General features: G+C 41.2%; 1 protein-coding gene across 6 annotated transcripts in view; it reads left to right on the forward strand.

Moving 5' to 3' along the window:
* Nucleotides 1-219: 219 nt before the first annotated feature.
* Nucleotides 220-19,754, forward strand: part of LOC120019676 (TGF-beta-activated kinase 1 and MAP3K7-binding protein 2-like) — a 73,115-nt gene continuing 53,580 nt past the window's right edge. For all 6 annotated transcript variants that reach the window (XM_038963048.1, XM_038963051.1, XM_038963052.1 and 3 more), the window contains exon 1: nucleotides 220-522. The gene's annotated coding sequence lies outside the window, so the exon portion shown is untranslated. The remainder of the gene's footprint in view (nucleotides 523-19,754) is intronic.

Here is a 19,754-nt window from a genome sequence, read left to right on the forward strand (position 1 = left end):
AGACATAGACCTAACAAGCACACTCTACCACCCCACCTGTATTTCTTCCACACGTCTGTTGACAGTTTCCTTTCAAATAATATTATCAGTTACCACAAACGTTTCATTCTGTCTGCGTCTGCTTCTTCAGAGCATTTAGCAATCACACTTCCTCTCCCCTAACAAAACTTTCCCCTAGGAGAAAAAATAGTCTCGCGATAGGCGCTCGCTTATGCAGCCGCCATATTCTGTGACAGTATTTTGATTTGTATCTGTTGGACGTAAGAAAAGAAAAGAGAAAATAAGGTGGGAGTAAAGGAGGTAAAGAAGAAGAGCTGTCAAAATAATTCCCGTGTCTCTGAAACAGCGGGGGGCTGTAGTAACCCCCCACTCGAGTCAAAACAGAGAAGGCCTGAGTGCCGTAGAAACTTCGTTCACGAAGTCCCCCCCCCCTCCGCTCTTCTTTCAGCACCACGGCCCTGTGGAGATTCGGTGGCTGTGTCTCGGGTGTTGAAGGTGGCCCGGGGAGCGGCGGCGGAGACGGTAAGCGAATGCCTCAGAATAGGCCCAGAAGTGGTTTGAAGTTGTAGTTTAGTTACTGTAGATGAAAATTCGGTCTAACTTTCCCGACTAACATGCTCGAAATACGTGTGCGACTCCACATCCCTCTGGTAAAAAGAAAACGAAGAAAAAACGTTCTGCTGTCGGCTTTTCAAGTGTGAAAAAGTGTTTGACTGCAACTGGTGTAGGCAATCTCCCGAGCTATTTAGTCTATGTGCGATTTGTTGTGTCCAGCATGAATGTGTTATTACACATTTGTAATAACATTTAACTGTGTACATTGCATTTATAGTTCCACCGTACATTTTAAAGCTGACGTGCATGTTTTGTAGCTTATAGGCTACACTGTAGCTAACGTTACATTTTTCCATTGAGGTTTCTTGAAAAACCTCGTCATCCATGGTGTTCTGAGTGCACAACTAAATTACTACGCAAATATGATTATATCATGTGTTGTAACTTCAAAGAACCTTGAAATAGTTTTACGCTTGTCAAAAAGTTAGTTAGCTTGGTAACTAACATAGCAGCTCGCAAGTCGCGATAGTTTTGCTGGTCATTTACGGTGACGTTCGATGCTTCGAAAAAGTAACACTTTGTGTTACAATTGGTCCCAGCATCTGAACGTGTTACACATAAAACACTGCTTTGCAATTATGATGGACTGTATTTCCTTTCGTTGCGTTGATGTGCCTTCACCAAATATTGCCTAGAGACGTATTAACTAGGAGTACCGAATGGCATAGCACAGGCCCAACCTATAATAAGTAGGCTAATCGAAAGTCTCCTGTAGACTAGTCTACATGATATGAATTGTATTGATGCACGAATCGAATTACCTTGATGAGTCAAACGCAATTAAACTAAAAGTAGCCTGTCCTGTACTCTCACCTTCCCTTCTATAGAACGTATATGAAATATGGTTTTATACTTTCTCTCAATTCGGCTATATGTTAATGTGTATGTTTTTCTGTTGGATTTATATTTGTTTGTTTGCTTACTTATGTGATACAGATCATTTTAGTGAATGTTAGTTAGTTTGATCATCTGAGCAGACTTGACCTAGCTATACATTTAAATGTCCCTTCAGGATGAAAGGTTTGACAGCTCTCATATGTATAGGTGCAGGGGAGCATGTGTAGGGGTGGGTTTGACACATTACTAACCTTGTCCGTACATTTTGATACAATTATAGGGTGATTCCATGCCAGGACAGCTTGCAAATATTTTGGGTATCTCAGGTTGTTCTGGCAATTCTCACATAGAATCTTAATTGGTATAATTTCTATCAGAAACAATTTTAGGCCCTTTTTAGACCTATACATACCTCATGTAAGACCGTATGTTCTGTGAACCGTACATGATACAGACAACATCTTGGTGTCTTTATACTCCTTATGGTGTTCTCTCAAATTTGGAGTATGTCTAGATTCTGAAATACAATTAATTTATTCAACCCCAAAAATATATATTTTTTTACCTTTATTTAACTAGGTAAGTCAGTTAAGAACAATTTCGTATTTACAATGACGGCCTACCGGGGAACAGTGGGAACTGCCTTGTTCAGGGGCAGAATGACAGATTTTTACCTTGCCAGCTCAGGGATTCGATCCAGCAACCTTTAGGTTACTGGCCCAATGCTCTAACCAGTAGGCTACATGCCGCCCCTATTTAAAGAAAAGTCTGGGAAAGTGTTTATAGTGAAACTTTCTGTACATTTTTCTTCAGAATTGTTGCTTAAAGCTGCACGCATAGGGGAGTTTTGAGACAGACAGAGCTAACAACGGGTCGCTGCCACCGGGTCGTCACTAGTTACCACAGCCACAAAGTCATAAACCCACCTATTTCTACCATTTCTCTTCTTACAATCTGATTTGAAACCTAACCCTAACCTTAACCACACTGCTAATCTTATGCCTAACTGTTAAATTAAGACCAAAAAGCAAATAGTTGTTTCATGATTTTTTACAATATAGCCAATTTTGACTTTCTGGCTGTGGTGAAGAAAGAAAAGAAGATGCGATTAACTGTGTCAAACAACATTTTACTGCATTAAAAATGTAATACTTTGACAGTCCTAGTTTGAAGAGTATATTGTTTTCAACAATATGTAAAACAAATTATAAGTAAAATCAAAAAGGATACTTTTGAGATATTCATATTAGTTGTAAATGAGAACTTGTTCTCAACTAGCCTACCTGGTTAAATAAAGGTTAAATGTAAAAAATAAATAACAGCAAAAACATAATTTTGTACTGAAGTAGCTAGTTATGCTAATGTTAGCGAGCTAGCTAAGCAAAATCATGTTTACAAATCCATGACTGAGTGCCTCTTGATATAACTCAAACTTCCCTCAATGATTTTATTCAGAACAGGACATCCTTTCCATTTAGCTACTGTTTTTTTTCTAGTTCTCAGGTCAAAAGATTTTTATCCAAATTCTTGTTGTAGCAGCTTGTGACTAGTTCATGTTGAAGTAGCCTAGCTAGGCTAGATTTAACAGCTGTATTAGCCTACATGAACTCAGACCTGGCTGACCTATTGTTATTGTCTTCTGTGGAATTCATAACATTGTTGGATAGGTTTAAAGTGGAAATGACAGCATTTTACCAACCTGAAATCGTATTAAAATCTGTTCAAATACACCCCCAGGAAGAATATGACACTTTCTTAAAAATTTTCTGACAACGATCACTTAGATCATTTTCACGTTTTCATAAATTTGTAGAATGTTTGGGAATTACGTATAATAAGGCATTTGTGAAAATTCTATATCAATATGGAGTGGGAACACGGCCGTGCATTTGGATAAGTAATAGACACTGCAGTAAATAAAACGTAATAAAAACATATATCTTGTCCAGGACCGGAGTCTACGCAGACCGGTGCACCATGGCCGATCAGAGCTACAGTAGGCCTTTATGCAAACAAGCCATTGCCACACAGGCTTGCCATTATTCACTTTCAAATCAAATTTATTGGTCACAAACACATATTTAGCAGATGTTATTGCGGGTGTAGCGAAGTGCTTGAGTTCCTAGCTCCAACGGTGCAGTAGTATCTAACAATTCACAACAATACACACAAATCTAAAAGTAAAATAATATTAGGACGAGCAATGTCGGAGTGGCATTGACTAAAATACAGTATAATAGAATACAGTATATACATATGAAATGAGTAAAGCTGTATGTAAACATTATTAAAGTGACTAATGTTCCATTATTAAAGTGACCAGTGATTCCATGTCTATGCATATAGGGCAGCAGCCTCTAAGGTGCAGGGTTGAGTAACCAGGTGGTAGCCGGCTAGTGATGGCTATTTAACTGTCTGATGGCCTTGAGATAGAAGCTGTTTTTCAGTCTCTCAGTCCCAGCTTTGATGCACCTGTACTGACATCGCTTTCTGGATGGTAGCGGGGTGAACAGGCCATGGCTCGGGTGGTTGGTGTCTTTAATCTTTTGGGCCTTCCTGGGACATTGGGTGCTGTAGGTGTTTTGTAAGGCAGGTAGTTTGCCCCCGGTGATGCGTTGAGTAGACCGCACCACCATCTGGAGAGCCCTGCGGTTGCGGGCGGTGCAGTTGCCGTACCAGACGGTGATACAGCCCAACAGGATGCTCTCAATTGTGCATCTGTAAAAGTTTGTGAGGGTCTTAGGGGCCAAGCCAAATTTCTTCAGCCTCCTATGTGTTTACAGGAAGTTGCAACAGCGCGACTTTAGGTCATTAGGACGCATACGCCAAAAGCCACAAAATACACCTGAAAGGATTTTTGCAAATGTGTAAATACCACGGGAGTCCTCTTACATTTGGGAACTATTGATCAAACAACCATGAAAAGGTAGGCTCTGTCTCCCTCAGTTATGCACATCAACAACAACAAGAACTAATGCTAGCCAGCACAAGATGAGCTAAAATATACTGAAGGAACAGGTTCTTGCTAGCAAACCAAATGACCAAATGACATCTGCATCTCTAGCTGTGTATAGCCACCAAAAAACAATATGAGGGGAAAAAGTCAGTCACTCAACCACTCCTCCAATGACATGACATGACATCCTCCTAGTGACTAGTTAGCTATCTAGCTAACGTTAGGCCCCGTGTTTTTTTCTGGCTGGTCCACTCAAGGACATTCAACAACTTGTCCCGAAGCCACTACTGCGTTGTCTTGGCTGTATGCTTAGGGTCGTTGTCCTGTTGAAAGGTAAACCTTTGCCCCAGTCTGAGGACCTGAGCACTCTGGAGCAAGTTTTCATCAAGGATCTCTCAGTACTTTGCTCCGTTCATCTTTCCCTCGATCCTGACTAGTTTCCCTGCCGCTGAAAAACATCCCCTTAGCATGATGCTGCCACCACCATGCGTCACTGTAGGGATGGTGCCAGGTTTCCTACAGACGTGACTCTTGGCATTCAGGACAAAGCATTCAATCTTGGTTTCATCAGACCAGAGAATATTTGTTTCTCATGATTTGAGAGTCTTTAAGTGCCTTTTTGCATACTCCAAGTAGGCTGTCATGTGCCTTTTACTGAGGAGTGGCTTCCGTCTGGCCACTCTCCCATAAAGACCTGATTGGTGGAGATGGTTGTCCTTCTGGAAGGTTTTCTCATCTCCACAGAGGAACTCTGGAGCTCTGTCAGTGTGACCATCGGGTTCTTGGTCACCTCCCTGACCAAGGCCCTTCTCCCCCGATTGCTCAGTTTGGCCAGGGGGGCCAGCTCTAGGAAGAGTCTTGGTGGTTCCAAACTTCTTCCATTTAAGAATGATGGAGGCCTGATGGAGGCCTTAAAGGTTCTGAATACTTATGTAAATAAGGTATTTCTGTTTTTTATTTTTAATACATGTGAAAAAAATTCTAAAACCTGTTTTCGCTTTGTCATTATGGGGTATTGTGTGTAGATTGATGAGGAAAATGTTTTATTTCATCAATTTTAGAATAAGGCTGTAACGTAACAAAATGTGGAAAATTGTCAAGGGGTCTGAATTCTTTCCGAATGCACTGTTGATACGCTAGCCTATTAGCCACATTATGACTTACTTGTGATCATTGCCCTTGCTAGTTTGATTGTGTTGACATTCCCAGCCTTAGTTACGTTCATCCGTTATTGTCCAACATATTGAGTCATTGAAACTGAAACAGTGCATCCCGAATGGAGGCAGCAAACAGTGTACCTGGCCAGCTGTGATTTACAACCTGATAGCAATATTTTTTGGACTACCAAGAAATGTATTGGTGAATAATATTAATCATGCATTGAACTGTATCCATCTATTCTGCCAACAATGCCTTTGTACCTCATTAGAATGTTGAGTCAAATAAAACCTATTTTTAAAACCTCTTATAAAATTGGTTTTGTAGCATAAACTGGGAATTTGATCTTTGTGACTGATATTATGATTGTCTGTTTCATATCTGAAAAGTAGTTAAAACACTGTCAGTTCCACTTTAAGTGCTCTTTGTTCTTTGTATCCATAGAGACAGTTCTCTTTTCCTTTACTCAACCCTCCAATCAGAAATTGTGAGAACACTAATTTAGAATGCCTGGCTGAATTAAGCTTTAACAGTGTGCGTGTGTGTTCGCGTGTGTGTGTGTGCCTGCGAGCAAGTGATACACTTCAAGAACATTGATAAGAGAGGGTTGGTCTGCCTAAACATTGGGATCATTTTGTTTCTGATACAGATTATTTTGTGTTTCCGTGCCTTACAATCAAAGCATACTATGCCTGTAACTCAATGCTCAATGTTTCTTTTATTATATTTATTTTTTCTCCCATTTTTCTCCCCAATTGGTAGTTACAGTCTTGTCCCATCGCTGCAACTCCCGTATGAACTCGGGAGAGGCGAAGGTCGAGAGCCGCGTGTCCTCCGAAACACGACCCCGCCAAGCCACACTGCTTCCTGACACAATGCTTGCTTAACCCGGAAGCCAGCCGCACCAATGTGTTGGAGGAAACACCATACACCTGGCGACCGTGTCAGCGTGCATGCGCCCGGCGTGAACCAGGATCACTAGTGACGCAGCCACATGTTGCGATGCAGTGCCTTACACCGCTGCGCCACTCGGGAGGCCCAATGCACTGCTTTTTAAATGAAATCTTTCTTTAGGGCCAGATTTGAGAAAATTCAAAAATGTATTTAATCATGATTAACTACAGAAATTCATGCGATTAATCGCAATTAATTATTTTAATCCTTTGACAGCCCTACTTCAAACACACCACATTTCCAGAGTAGTCTCTCTGGTACTTTTAATGATATGACCCATATTATGCATAGAAATTGACATTACAGGTGAAAAAGAGTGACCCAGCTAGGAGGAGATGAGGAGATGTACATGGGGATGGTTGTGTAATAGACATGAAAGGAATAATGAATATACACATGGAATGGAATGAATAAAGCAAAATGTATGTATGCATATCAAATGGACTACAACAGTGAATAGAAATGGAACAGAACTGCAATAGCACAATAGTTAAGGACTGTATCTAATAACTAGGTATTAGGGTAAGCGTACCTATTATGCACATGTACCAACTAAGCCCACTTCCATCTTTGGATTTAGAAAAATTACATTTTCTGCTGTTTAATGTTCAACTAATTTATCTGGTTGTTATATCCATACATTATTTCATTCTAACACAATCAGATGTTTTATTATTAAGTTATTGACAATTATGTGTAAGTTCCAACTAGTGGCCGATTTCAAAGCTGGAAATTTTTTGGGGTGTTGAGGTGACCCTCAGATGAACACATTTTCCAGATATTTTTAGTACCTCAGATAAGTGATCATACTCTATCTAAAAGTAATAGATTAATGTGCTGATTTATGCACATGATAGCATATTTCATGAGAATTCATGACTATTTCTTGCCAATTGAAAATATTTGTTTTTCATGCTAGCAGTTGTTCCTGCATGTCACAGTCTTACAGTAGCAACATAACTTGGTGAACTACAATAAGATAATATTTTTTAAATGCATTTTATTTTATATTACTTTTAAATTAAACTTGCATTGTTATACATGGATCCATTTTTGAAAATGTTACATTTATCTCAGGTGGGCATAAAGTGTACAGTAGCACAAAAAGCACTCCCTCTATACAGAATGTAAATGACAATAAAGCAATATTGTTCAATATGATCTATACTAGTTAGCAGAGTGCGCGCTGATAGCGTTTCAATCGGTGACGTCATTCGCTCTGAGACCTTGAAGTAGTTGTTCCCCTTGCTCTGCAAGGGCAGTGGCTTTTGTGGAGCGATGGGTAACGATGCTTCGAGGTTGGCTGTTGTCTATGTGTGCAGAGGTTCCCTGGTTTGAGCCCAGGTTGGGGCGAGGAGAGGGATGGAAGCTAAACTGTTACATAAGTAAAGTAATTAAACCTCACATGAGAGATTAATCTTTCATTTCATGACCTCTTTTCTTACAAACATTAAGGGCAGTATATGTTAGAAATGTCTAAACTTAGATTTTGGTTGGCTTAATAGGTACACTTACCCTACATAGTAATACAGGCGTAACGACTAGCATGATTCCTAACAATAATAACAACAGCAGAGTATAAACATGTTACCTAATACCATACAATTAGGCTATACAATTGGTCAACATAAATAACAACTACACTATAGATACAAAGTATGTGGACACCCCTTCAAATGAGTGGTTTTCGCTTAAATGTTTTTGTATTTTACACTCTTTTTCTCCACAATTTCGATCTAGACTTATCGTTGCAATTCCCCGACAGGCTCGGGAGAGACGACGGTCGAGTCATGCGTCTTCCGAAACAAGACCCTCCAAAGTGTGCTTCTTAACACCCGCCCGCTTAAACCGGAAGCCAGCCGCACCAATGTGTCGGATGAAAAATCGTTCAACTGACGACCAGAGTCAGCCTGCAGGCGCCCGGCCTGCCACAAGGAGTTGCTAGAACGTGATGAGCCAAGTAAAGCCCCTACGGCCAAACCCTCCCCTAACCCGGACGACGCTGGGCCAATTGTGCGCCGCCCTATGAGACTCCTGGTCACGGCCGGTTGTGACACAGCCTGGGATCGAACCCGGGTCTGTAGTGAAGCCTCAAGCACTGCGATACAGTGCCTTAGACCACTGCGCCACTTGGGAGGCCGGATTTTGCTATTTTAGCCACACCCATTGCTGACAGGTGTATAAAAATCGAGCACACAGCCATACAATCTCCGTAGATGAACATTGGCAATTGAATGGCCTTACTGAAGAGCTCAGTGACATTCAACGTGGCACCCTCATAGGATGTCACCTTTCCAACAAGTCAGTTTGTCAAATTTCTGCCCGGCTAGAGCTGCTCCGGTCAACTGTAAGTGCAGCTATTGTGAAGTGGAAATGTCTAGGAGCAACAAGGGCTCACCCGCGAAGTGGTAGGCCACACAAGCTCATGGAACGGGACTGCGTAGCGCAGATCGACTGTCCTCGGTTGCAACACTCACTACCGAGTTCCAAACTGCCTTGGAAGCAACGTCAGCACAAGGACTGTTCGTCGGGAGCTTCATGAAATGGGTTTCCATGGCCAAACAGCCGCACACACAAGCCTAAGATCACCATTCACAATGCCAAGCGTCGGCTGGAGTGGTGTAAAGCTCGCCGCTATTTGACTCTGGAGCATTGGAAACGCATTCTCTGGAGTGATGAATCTCGCTTCCTCATCTGGCAGTCCGACGGACGAATCTGGGTTTGGCAGATGCCAGGAGAACGCTACCTGCCCCAATGCTTAGTGCCAACTGTACAGTTTGGTGGAGGGGGAATAATGGTCTGGGGCTGTTTTTCATGTTTTTGGCTAAGCCCCTTAGTTCCAGTTAAGGGAAATCTTAATGATACCGCATACAATGACATTCTAGATGATTCTGTGCTTCCAACTTTGTGGCAACAGTTTGGGAAAGGCCCTTTCCTGTTTCAGCATGACAAGGCCCCTGTGCACAATGCAAGGTCCATACAGAAATGGTTTGTTGAGATCGGTGTGAAAGAACTTGACTGGCCTGCACAGAGCCCTGATCTCAACCCCATCAAACACTTTTGCGATGAATTGGAACGCCGACTACGAGCCAGGCCTAATCACCCAACGTCAGTGCCCAACCTCACTAATGCTCTTGTGGCTGAATAGATGCAAATCCCCCCAGCAATGTTCCAACATCTAGTGGAAAACCTTCCCAGAAGAGTGGAGGCTATTATAACAGCAAAGGGGGGGACCAACTACATATTAATGCCTATGATTTTGGAATGAGATGTTACACATGGAAATTACGCTAGAGATAATAAATAACAGCCAATACTAATAACAACTTCAGCATATAACATAGCAATAGCTACATAGAGATATACAAAGGCAAGCTAAACAACAACAACTTACTTTGTAGTCCGGCTTCCCATGCACATATGTCCACCCACACTCATGGAACGGAATTAAACCGTTCAGGCCCAGGCAATACTTATACGCTTGAGAGAGCATGCAACGGACCTGACGGGCCAGTGCTGAGCTAGCTAAGAGCATCTGATCAATGACAGGATACGTGATCAGTGGTCAGAGTGGGCAGAGTGTGGGGTGCATGGGGACAGTCTGATTGGCTGAATCCACAAGCTAGAGGTGATAGCGATCTCTCACGTGAAGGGGAGATGTTAACAAATAACACAAACAATGGAAAATAGTCCTACAGCGCCATCTAAACCACTGTCAAATATATTTTCAATAACCCAAAAATATTGTATTTTCAGCTGTTTGCAGCTGGTGTACAAAACCAAAAGTAAAAGACACAAAAACTAAACTTAAGAATGGGGAAGTATAGAAATAGCGCACATAGAACAGATCTTCCGCTTCTTAGACCGTGTCTAGACTTGACAGTTCTTGCAGATTTTGTATTATGATAATGGAGTTCTGATCATGGAATTCCGAACAAGTCACGCGTCTACATTTACATTTAAATGTGTCCACCATGTCCACATTGAGTCTGTTCCCGCGCTATATTCAAATGCCAGTATGCATTCTACAAACTGGGGAATAGGCTAAATATGATAATAGCACAACAACAACTAATGGCAGTAGCTAACTACTGTAGCTAAGTAGCCAGCTATCCGCTGTAACTAGCCAGCAAGCAAAGCTAAAGGGGGCATAACTCTAGCCAAACAAAAAATGATTGCTCTAAATATTAGCTGGCCGGCTAGCACTTATGAGGCCAGCAAACACCACAAACTAGGAGTGTATTTCCTCCAATGTTATAATGAAAAGGTCCCTCTCGGTCCCAGAACACACGTTTTCTGAAGACTTGTGGTAGGAGTGCCGATGACGTCGCCCACTGTATGCGATTTCGGTAGCCTGAATGCGTCCAGACTGAGGAGAAATCCGCACACAATGCATCCCTGACCACCTGAATTGGTCAACCAGATCTGAACACAATCAGACCACAAAGCGACTTCTGTGCATCTAGAACCATCTTTTCATTGCGAGCTTCGTATTCTGATATCAGAAGTCGCATGTAAGTGTCAAGTGTAGACACAACCGTAGACTCGCTTTCAATTTGAATGACAGAACTATAACTCAGATTTTTATGTGATTTTGGTCAGGTCGTCCAAAAAGTTACATAATGCAGCTTTAAATCTATTCCAAATAATTTGGTGATATTCCATGTATTAAAACTCAATGTGTGACTGTTCGTTTGTGGTATTCCTGTTACTACAATGTTAAAATATTGAACTTTCAACAACCGTGATTTGTCAATAGCCTGATTGTAAAGGGCCAAGTGCAGTCCATTTGAAGGACTACTAGGCTTTCTAGAATCACTTCTCTATTGGTCTTCAATGATTGTGTTGGTGTTGGGGGTAGAGTATCATTCGTTAGCAGCTTGTGCCTGTCTTGACTTGCAGTAAACATTGAACTTCCTGACCAAAAGGCTGCCATGGCCAACTGTTTATAGGTGCAGACCCCTAACTGAAACCATGTGTGTCTTTAGCTGGGCAAATATGTTGCTTGCCGGGAAAGGCCTGCTGATTAGCCATTCTTTGGTGAGTGGGGTGAGGGTATTTCTTCAATGACTCTGTGTCACACAGGAGGTTGGTGGCACCTTAATTGTGGCGGACGGGCTCGTGGGAATGGCTGGCGCTCCATGTGTTCGAGCCGTCCTCACAAGCTGCTGAGTGTGAATGAAGGGAGAGTAAACATTTAGGCTATAGTGTTGATTTAGTGAATTAGAATGAAGTGACTTGTTTGATATTGTTTGCAAGCTTGCAGTCAAAGTATTGTCTCCCTGCATAGTTGTGGTTTACAAATGTGCTGTTTGCAAACACACAAATTGGACAAGGTAAATAATCTTGCAGCATGAGGAAATGTGAATTATTGTGTCGATTATAATGAATGGACATTTATGATACATACAAATCAAGTCTGACATTTCTATGTGGAAATTACAAACGTTAGAATCCCTTTTAAACCTCAAATACACTACACGTTTACATTTCCTGCTATGCAGGACATTTCCTGCAACATCAGGGTGATCAAATTAAGATCCTACATCTGTAGGTAGATGTTATGGAACCAAAGTGTGCTTTTTTATTCCATGCACTAATAGTCAGTTCCGATTATTGCCAAGACATGAATGCTCTCTCCTGAAAAACCTGTTTTGAGGTTAATCATTTGCACAGCAACCTCTTACTAGTCAGTGAGAGACAATGTCTTTCACTAGGTAGGGGGAAGGATAACTGTATGAGTATGTTGGCTTGAGTCGTGTTGTCATGAATTTAGACTTTGATACCGATAGCAGGTTTAATATCACAATACTCGATACCATCAAGTTACTCGATACCAAAATGATACTGCAGCAAAAAAAGAAGGCATTTTAGCCAAAGTCGCAGAATGGCACTTGATCCAGACATTTTGAGATTTTGAGCTCATTACATTTTAGATGTTTTTATGCGTGCATTAATGAATCAATATTTATATTTTTGAAATATTTGAATTTTTTTTAAAATAAAACTTTTGTGAACTAACACTCGCACTTGACCATTGAGATATTGGGCTTGTTTTGGCTGATTTCATGGTGCTACGTATGAAAAGCAATCTGTTTCCCGTCCATTTGGGACTTATTTTATTGTATTGATCAACAACATTTGCACAGAAGAAGCAATCTCTTATTTTATAGAAGTATGCGCTGTCTCTTTAAGACCCATGACATCATTCACACACAGACAGTTCAAGGCTCGAGCAAAGATGATCTTTGACTGCGGTCCAAACGTGATGTAGACAGCCCTCGGCCCTAAACCCTCAGCCCATGAATGACGTTTTACATCGTCACATCCAAGTGAACCAAACGAGGGAGAGTGATGATCGGAGAGGCAACGTCCTTGATGGAAATCTTGAAGTTGAGCCTAAAAACAATCAACTTGAACCTGTTGATGTAACATACCTAGCATAGCTAGCACTCCTGTCAGGTAGCTAGCTACAGTTACCCATAGCCGGCTAGCTAGTTTTATAGTTTGGTCATTTATTCCAATAAAATTTCAGAATTGCCAAAAATATGTTTATGACGCTAGCTAGCGAGCTATGTTTTATAGGATCCTCACTATGAGTCTGCCATTTTGAGCGTTTTATTCACATTTGCCACAGCTAAATCAATGTCATCTATGTATATATTTTTAGCTAGCCACCTAGCAAGCTAGCATGGTCATTTTGTCTCAAATGCCCCAAAATACTGCGAGTTGATTCAATTTGACATTTGACTACAGTTTGCATTGAATTATGGGTAATATCAACCCTGCAAGTTATCAAAGTTGTTCACTCGCTCCTTTAAGCTAAATCATGGGCCGAGGGGGCTACTTTTGTTAATTGGACCGCCACTTAAGATTGCAATCTCACTGCATCCGGTTTCAACAGGGATTCCCCCGAGGGAAAGTGGCTAGCGCGAGGGCCGAGGAGGTAAAAATAAACACGATTGGACCGCAGCCCTTGACTGGGAGAGACATGAGGCGGGGGACACGAAGTGAATTAGTTTTTGGTGACAATCAGCTTTGATATCAGCAATATTTTACATTATGGTTTGCATATTAGTAATCAATTGATGTTAGCTTTAGCTGTAAACTAGCATGGTAAGCTAGCCTACAAAGCTGGAAGCTACTGGTATCTCTTGCATTGTAAAGTGTTCTAGCCTGTAATGGACATTGTTTTGCGAACGGTAATTAACAGTTTCAACATTTCTACATGCTGTGTTGCCTTATTCAAGTGTGTTAAAGGGATACTTCAGGATTTTGTCAATGAAGCCCTTTATCTTCTTCCCCGGAGTCAGATGAACTCGTCCATACCTTTTTTATGTCTCTGTGCGCAGTTTGAAAGAAGTTGCTAACTAGCTTTAGTGCAATTGTTAACTAGCGTTAGCATAATGACTGTAAGTCTATTGTAACTGCTAGCATGCTGGTAGATACCATTAACTTCCAGATACTACCTCTTAATCGCCTTCATACTGAATGCAGAGACATAAAAATGGTATCCATGAGTTCATCTGACTCTGGGCAAGTAGACTCGATTAAGGGCTTCATTGCCAAAATCCTGAAGTATCCCTTTAACTTCTGTGCAGCATAAGTGGTGATTCAGCCCAGACTCCGAGTGAGTGCAGTGGTTCCTCAGGACAGGCTAGAGCTAGCAATGAGTAAGTGGAGTAGTCACGGAGCAGGCACTCTTGTGCTATAAGGGGACATCGGCTGCGTTGATAGAAAGACTTGGTTCCTCTCACAATCAGTAGACGAGGTGAGACATTACTGACAGAAGTGCCGATAGTAACAAAAATTCTAGTACCAAACAGTTTTTCATGCTCTAGAATCAAAAAAGTACCGATGTTTCAGGATACCATGCAACACTAGGCTTGAGTACAAGTGCTTGTTGTTTGGGTCAACAGTACAGAGGCAATTTAACCTAGGAAGTCATGTTGGCTTACCTTCCTTTCTGTCAGTCACCGCATTTTGTTAATTTTAGCACCAGAGCATGTTCATAGTTCGCTCAGTAATAGCTACACCGTAAAGTAGATGAAAGTAGGTGAAATATTACATCACAAATACCCTACCAGGTAGACACTACATTTTTATTGATTGGTTTGATATAGTTTGTTATAGTCATGTGGCCTTATCTCTATGAGAGTAGTAAGTAGACTATAAGGATGCATTACATTTTGCCCAGTGCAGCAGGTCTGCCTCAGGAAGAGAAAGAGCATCTGGATTTTACCCTCCCCCACCTTGGCCTGTGTGTGGCTGCCTGGCTGTCAGGAAGAGACTCAGTTGAACCCCGCCCCCCTTGGTAAAGCAGCTCTCCTATAACTCCTTAGCTTTCAATGCAATCCTTCATTTCACATGGTGGACTTTCCAGTTTAGGGGTTAAATTGCATGCATCGACTGAGTATGACGCTGCAAATGATATGTTGAATCCACTACCATTAGAGCTTAGTTGTAAGAGACACTTTGCATTACTGAATTATTATATGTTGATTAGGTTATTAACACATTGTTGGAATACCACTGTGGTAGATTTTGCAGGGTCCACTGTATGTAATCTCTCAGTTCCAAAGATTCCAACCACTTGAGGTGGATTGTGGTTAGAGTTTTTTTTTATACTAACAAAACAAAGTTAAACACAAAATTGTAACCTGACATAAACCAGTAGAACCACCACACTTTAAAAATGCTACTTGATAAGAGAAGGACTATAACCAGGTTTCCATCCAACCATTTTATGCAAGTAAAGTACATGTCGGATAAGAAATGTTATGACAGGCCTAATGGAGCAGCAAATTTGTCGGTAAACTTTCCAAATGTCGACGAAACCAAAAAACGCTGGACAAGGTGGGATCTTTTTGTGTCTGTAAAATGAATTATGCGAAAAATGGCGGTGGAAACGCTTTTATGCGCAAATATTTATATAATAAGTGAACTTGATATATTGTGTGGTCCTCCCACTATGACTCGGGAAAGCATGCAGTTTCTTAGGCTACAGGTGAAATAAGGTATGATGAACTTCACAGGGTGGTGAAAGTGCACTCTTTTTAGCTTGATGATCCTTTCCAATAAATATCCGAGGGTCTTTTTATGTGGTGACATGATGATCGATGATTGGGTGCAGTTTGACAAGTAAAAATAATCTCGCTCTTTTGTCCATAATAATTTCATCATCAGCTATACTCGCGTCAAGCTTTTGGCTAGAGCGTACGTGCCAATATCAGAGTGGGCACATTCGCTATATAACGCAACATTTCTTGTGACAAAACCATCAGTAGAGTTGAAAATGCAATGGAAATCCAATTAACTTTTTGTTCGGTACATGGGAATTGAATGGCAAAATTGTATTTGTATTTCCATCACGCACAGCCTTTTATCCACAGCAAGTCAATTTGATGGAAACACATCTCTGGTGGGAAAATGCACATATTTCATTTTATGCAGATTTGAGAATATTCTCATGAAAATCTGTCGCCAATTTGATGGAAATCTAGCTATTGCTAAAGAGTGAATCCATAACAAATGGGGTTAATTAACTAAGTCATGGAATTGGGGAGTAGGGTCTTTCTATAAACTAGGGTAACAGTGAGGATTTCCTACACTGGACAACTTGTTACAGCTGTTGATGTCATTGATAATAATCAGCTATTTTTTTTCATGTCATTACATTCAGATATAAGGGGGAAACATAGCTATATTCAATCAAATTCACAAGTTGATTTCACACTTTTTTTATTTTTTACTTTTACCCCTTTTTCTTCACAATTTTGTGGTATCCAAATGGGTAGTTGCAGTCTTGTCTCATCGTTGTAACTCCCGTACGGCCTCGGGAGAGGCGAAGGTCGAGAGCCGTGCGTCCTCCGAAACACAACCCAACCAAGCCGCACTGCTTCTTGACACAATGCCCACTTAACCCGGAAGCCAGCCACATCAATATGTCAGAGGAAACACCGTACACAAGAACATCCCTGCCGGCCAAACCCTCCCCTAAACCGGACAGCACTGGGCCAATTGTGCTCCGCCCCATGGGTCTCCCGGTCGTGGCCGGCTGCGACAGAGCCTGGACTCGAACCCAGAATCTAGTGTCACAGCTAGCACACAAATCCAAAATGATGTATGCGATTGCAAAATCAAATGCTTCTAACCGAAAGAGTCACCTTACGTTGATACTTAAAACCTAAATTGATACTGTCATTAACGTGGTTCTTCAATAGTTATGAATAATAGTTGTTGGGATGCGCATTTGGTGTCCAGCTGATTAGTTACGCCGTGCTATTTTCACAAGATCATCTGATCCAAGGAATTTTCAGAATAATGGTCAAGTGATGAACAGCTGTTGTGATGGCGCATGCAATGCAACAACAGCCCAAGTGCTGGAAAAAAGGTGTTCGCAAGGAATGTGCAGAATATTTTGGTGTCTCATTTGTTATGTTCAACATGCTGTGTGTGCATTCAAAGGTATTATTATAGCCTAGCTACCTTTTTAGTGTCTGTTGCTTCAGGAACTTGGAGAAGTATATCCTATAGTGAGACAATGTGCACTCTGTCCCCCCCTCTTCCCTTTACCTTGGGTAGTATTTTCCACTACTTAAATCAGTCTGTATTCTCCACCTCAAATCACTACTGTGTGTTTTCCCCTAAAATCAGTGTCATTACTCAATTCAAAGCATTTTCTCTTTTTCGAATTAGCCTACTATGACCTCATTTCAAATCAGCACACCTTCCCTTCAGTTTGTATTCGTTCAGCTGAGCCCCAAAATAGCCCTCAGCAACACCAGCAGTATATCAGCATAGAAAACAGCAGAATAATTAGAGAGCATGCTTTTCCTGCTAATGGAGTGGTTTTCAAGCATCCCTTCCCTTGCTGCAGGTTCGTCCCAAATGGCACCCTATTCCCTACATAGTGCACTACTTTTGACCAGAGCCCTATGGGCCCTATATAGGTTATAGGGTGCAATTTTAAACAGGGATATTTGGAAAGACAGCAGTGCAACTCTCGAGTCACGTTTATTTAGCATTGTTAGAGAAAGGCTATATTGTGCACTTAAATAATGATTGTCCTGTTTCCATTTATGAGCAAGCAGTACAGTAGGTCAATGGACTAGGAACATTAGTCATGTGGGTCTAGGAGAAAAGTGAAGACAGTTGTGCCTGGATCCACATTGGATCCAATATCACTAACGAATTGATGTTGACGTCATCTGTTGTTGCCTGATCGATTTACAGCATGGTCTCGTGAGAACTACTTTGCACAATTGTGTTGGATAGACTTAACTCTATTCTTATGAATTATTCTGGATATAGTGACAACAAATTACATAGTTTAGTGGGCTTCTTCACAACATGATCTGGTAATGAAATAACATGACAAATACATTTCGGTTTCCATGTTACACCTGCAATTTTAAACAATAAAAGGGGTTTGAAGTAGCCTACTTGAACTTGAAATTTGTATTTGTATTTATTATGGATCTCCATTAGCTGCTGCCAAAGCAGCAGCTGCTCTTCCTGGGGTCCAGCAGAATTAAGGCAGTTTATACCATTTTAAAAACATTGCAATACATTCACAGATTTCACAACACACTGTGTGTCCTCAGTTCCCTACTCCAGCACTACCACATATCTACAGTACTAAATCCATGTGTATGTATAGTGCGTATGTTATTGTGTGTGTGTGTGTGTGTGCGTGTGTGTATGCATGTGTCTGTAACAATGTTTGTGTTGCTTCACAGTCCCCGCTGTTCCATAAGGTGTTTTTAAAAATCTGTTTTTACAATCTAATTTTACTGCTCCATGTAGTCATGGCTCTATGTAGTACTGTGTGCCTCCCATAGTCTGTTCTGGACTTGGGGACTGTGAAGAGACCTCTTGTGGCATGTCTTGTGGGGTATGCATGGGTGTCCGAGCTGTGCCCCAGTAGTTTAGACAGACAGCTCGATGCATTCAACATGTCAATACCTCTCATAAAAAAAGTAGTGACGAAGTCAGTCTCTCCTCCACTTTCAGCCAGGAGAGATTGACATGCATGTTATTAATATTAGCTCTCTGTGTATATTCAAGGGCCAGCCGTGCTGCCCTGTTCTGAGCCAATTGCAATTTTCCTAAGTCCTTTTTTGTGGCACCTGACCACAGGACTGAACAGTAGTCAAGGTGCGACAAAACTAGGGCCTGTAGGACCTGCCTTGTTGATAGTGTTGTTAAGAACGCAGAGCATCACTTTATTATAGACAGACTTCTCCCCATCTTAGCTACTACTGCATCAATATGTTTTGACCATGACAGTTTACAATCTAGGGTTACACCAAGCAGTTTAGTCATCTCAACTTGCTCAATTTCCACATGATTTATTACAAGATTTAGTTGAGGTTTAGGATTTAGTGAGTGTTTTGTTCCAAATACAATGCTTTTAGTTTTAGAAATATTTACGGTTAACTTATTCCTTGCCACCCACTCTGAAACTAACTGCAGCTCTTTGTTGAGTATTGCAGTCATTTCAGTCGCTGTAGTAGCTGACGTATATAGTGTTGAGTCATCCGTATACATAGACACTCTGGCTTTACTCAAAGTCAGTGGCGTGTCGTTAATAAAAATGTAATAAAGCAAGGGGCCTAAACAGCTACCCTGGGGAATTCCTGATTCTAACTGGACTATATTTGAGAGGCTTCCATTAAAGAACATCCTCTGTGTTCTGTTAGACAAGTAACTCTTTATCCACATTATAGTACAGCCATAACACATAAGTTTTTCCAGCAGCAGACTATGATCGATAATGTCAAAAGCTGCACTGAAGTCTAACAAGACAGCCCCCACAATCATTTTATCATCAATTTCTCTCAGCCAATCATCAGTCATTAGTGTAAGTGCTGTGCTTGTTGAGTGTCCTTCCCTATAAGCATGCTGAAATTCTGTTGTCAATTTGTTTACTGTGAAATTGCGTTGTACCATTTTTTCCATACGTTTTCTAAGGGTTGGTAACAGGCTGATTGGTCGACTTTACTGTAGCTTCCCTCCAGGCCTGAGGGCACACGATCTCTAGTAGGCATAAATTGAAGATGTGGCAATATCGTCTGCTATTATCCTGAGTAATTTTCCATCCAGATTGTCAGAACCCGGTGGCTTGTCATTGTTGATAGACAACAATACTTTTTTCACATCTTCCACGCTGCCTTGATGGAATTCAAAAGTACAATTCTTGTCTTTCATAATTTGGTCTGATATACTTGAA

Source organism: Salvelinus namaycush, chromosome 24 (assembly GCF_016432855.1).
Source record: "Salvelinus namaycush isolate Seneca chromosome 24, SaNama_1.0, whole genome shotgun sequence".
Classification (NCBI taxonomy): Eukaryota; Metazoa; Chordata; class Actinopteri; order Salmoniformes; family Salmonidae; genus Salvelinus; species Salvelinus namaycush.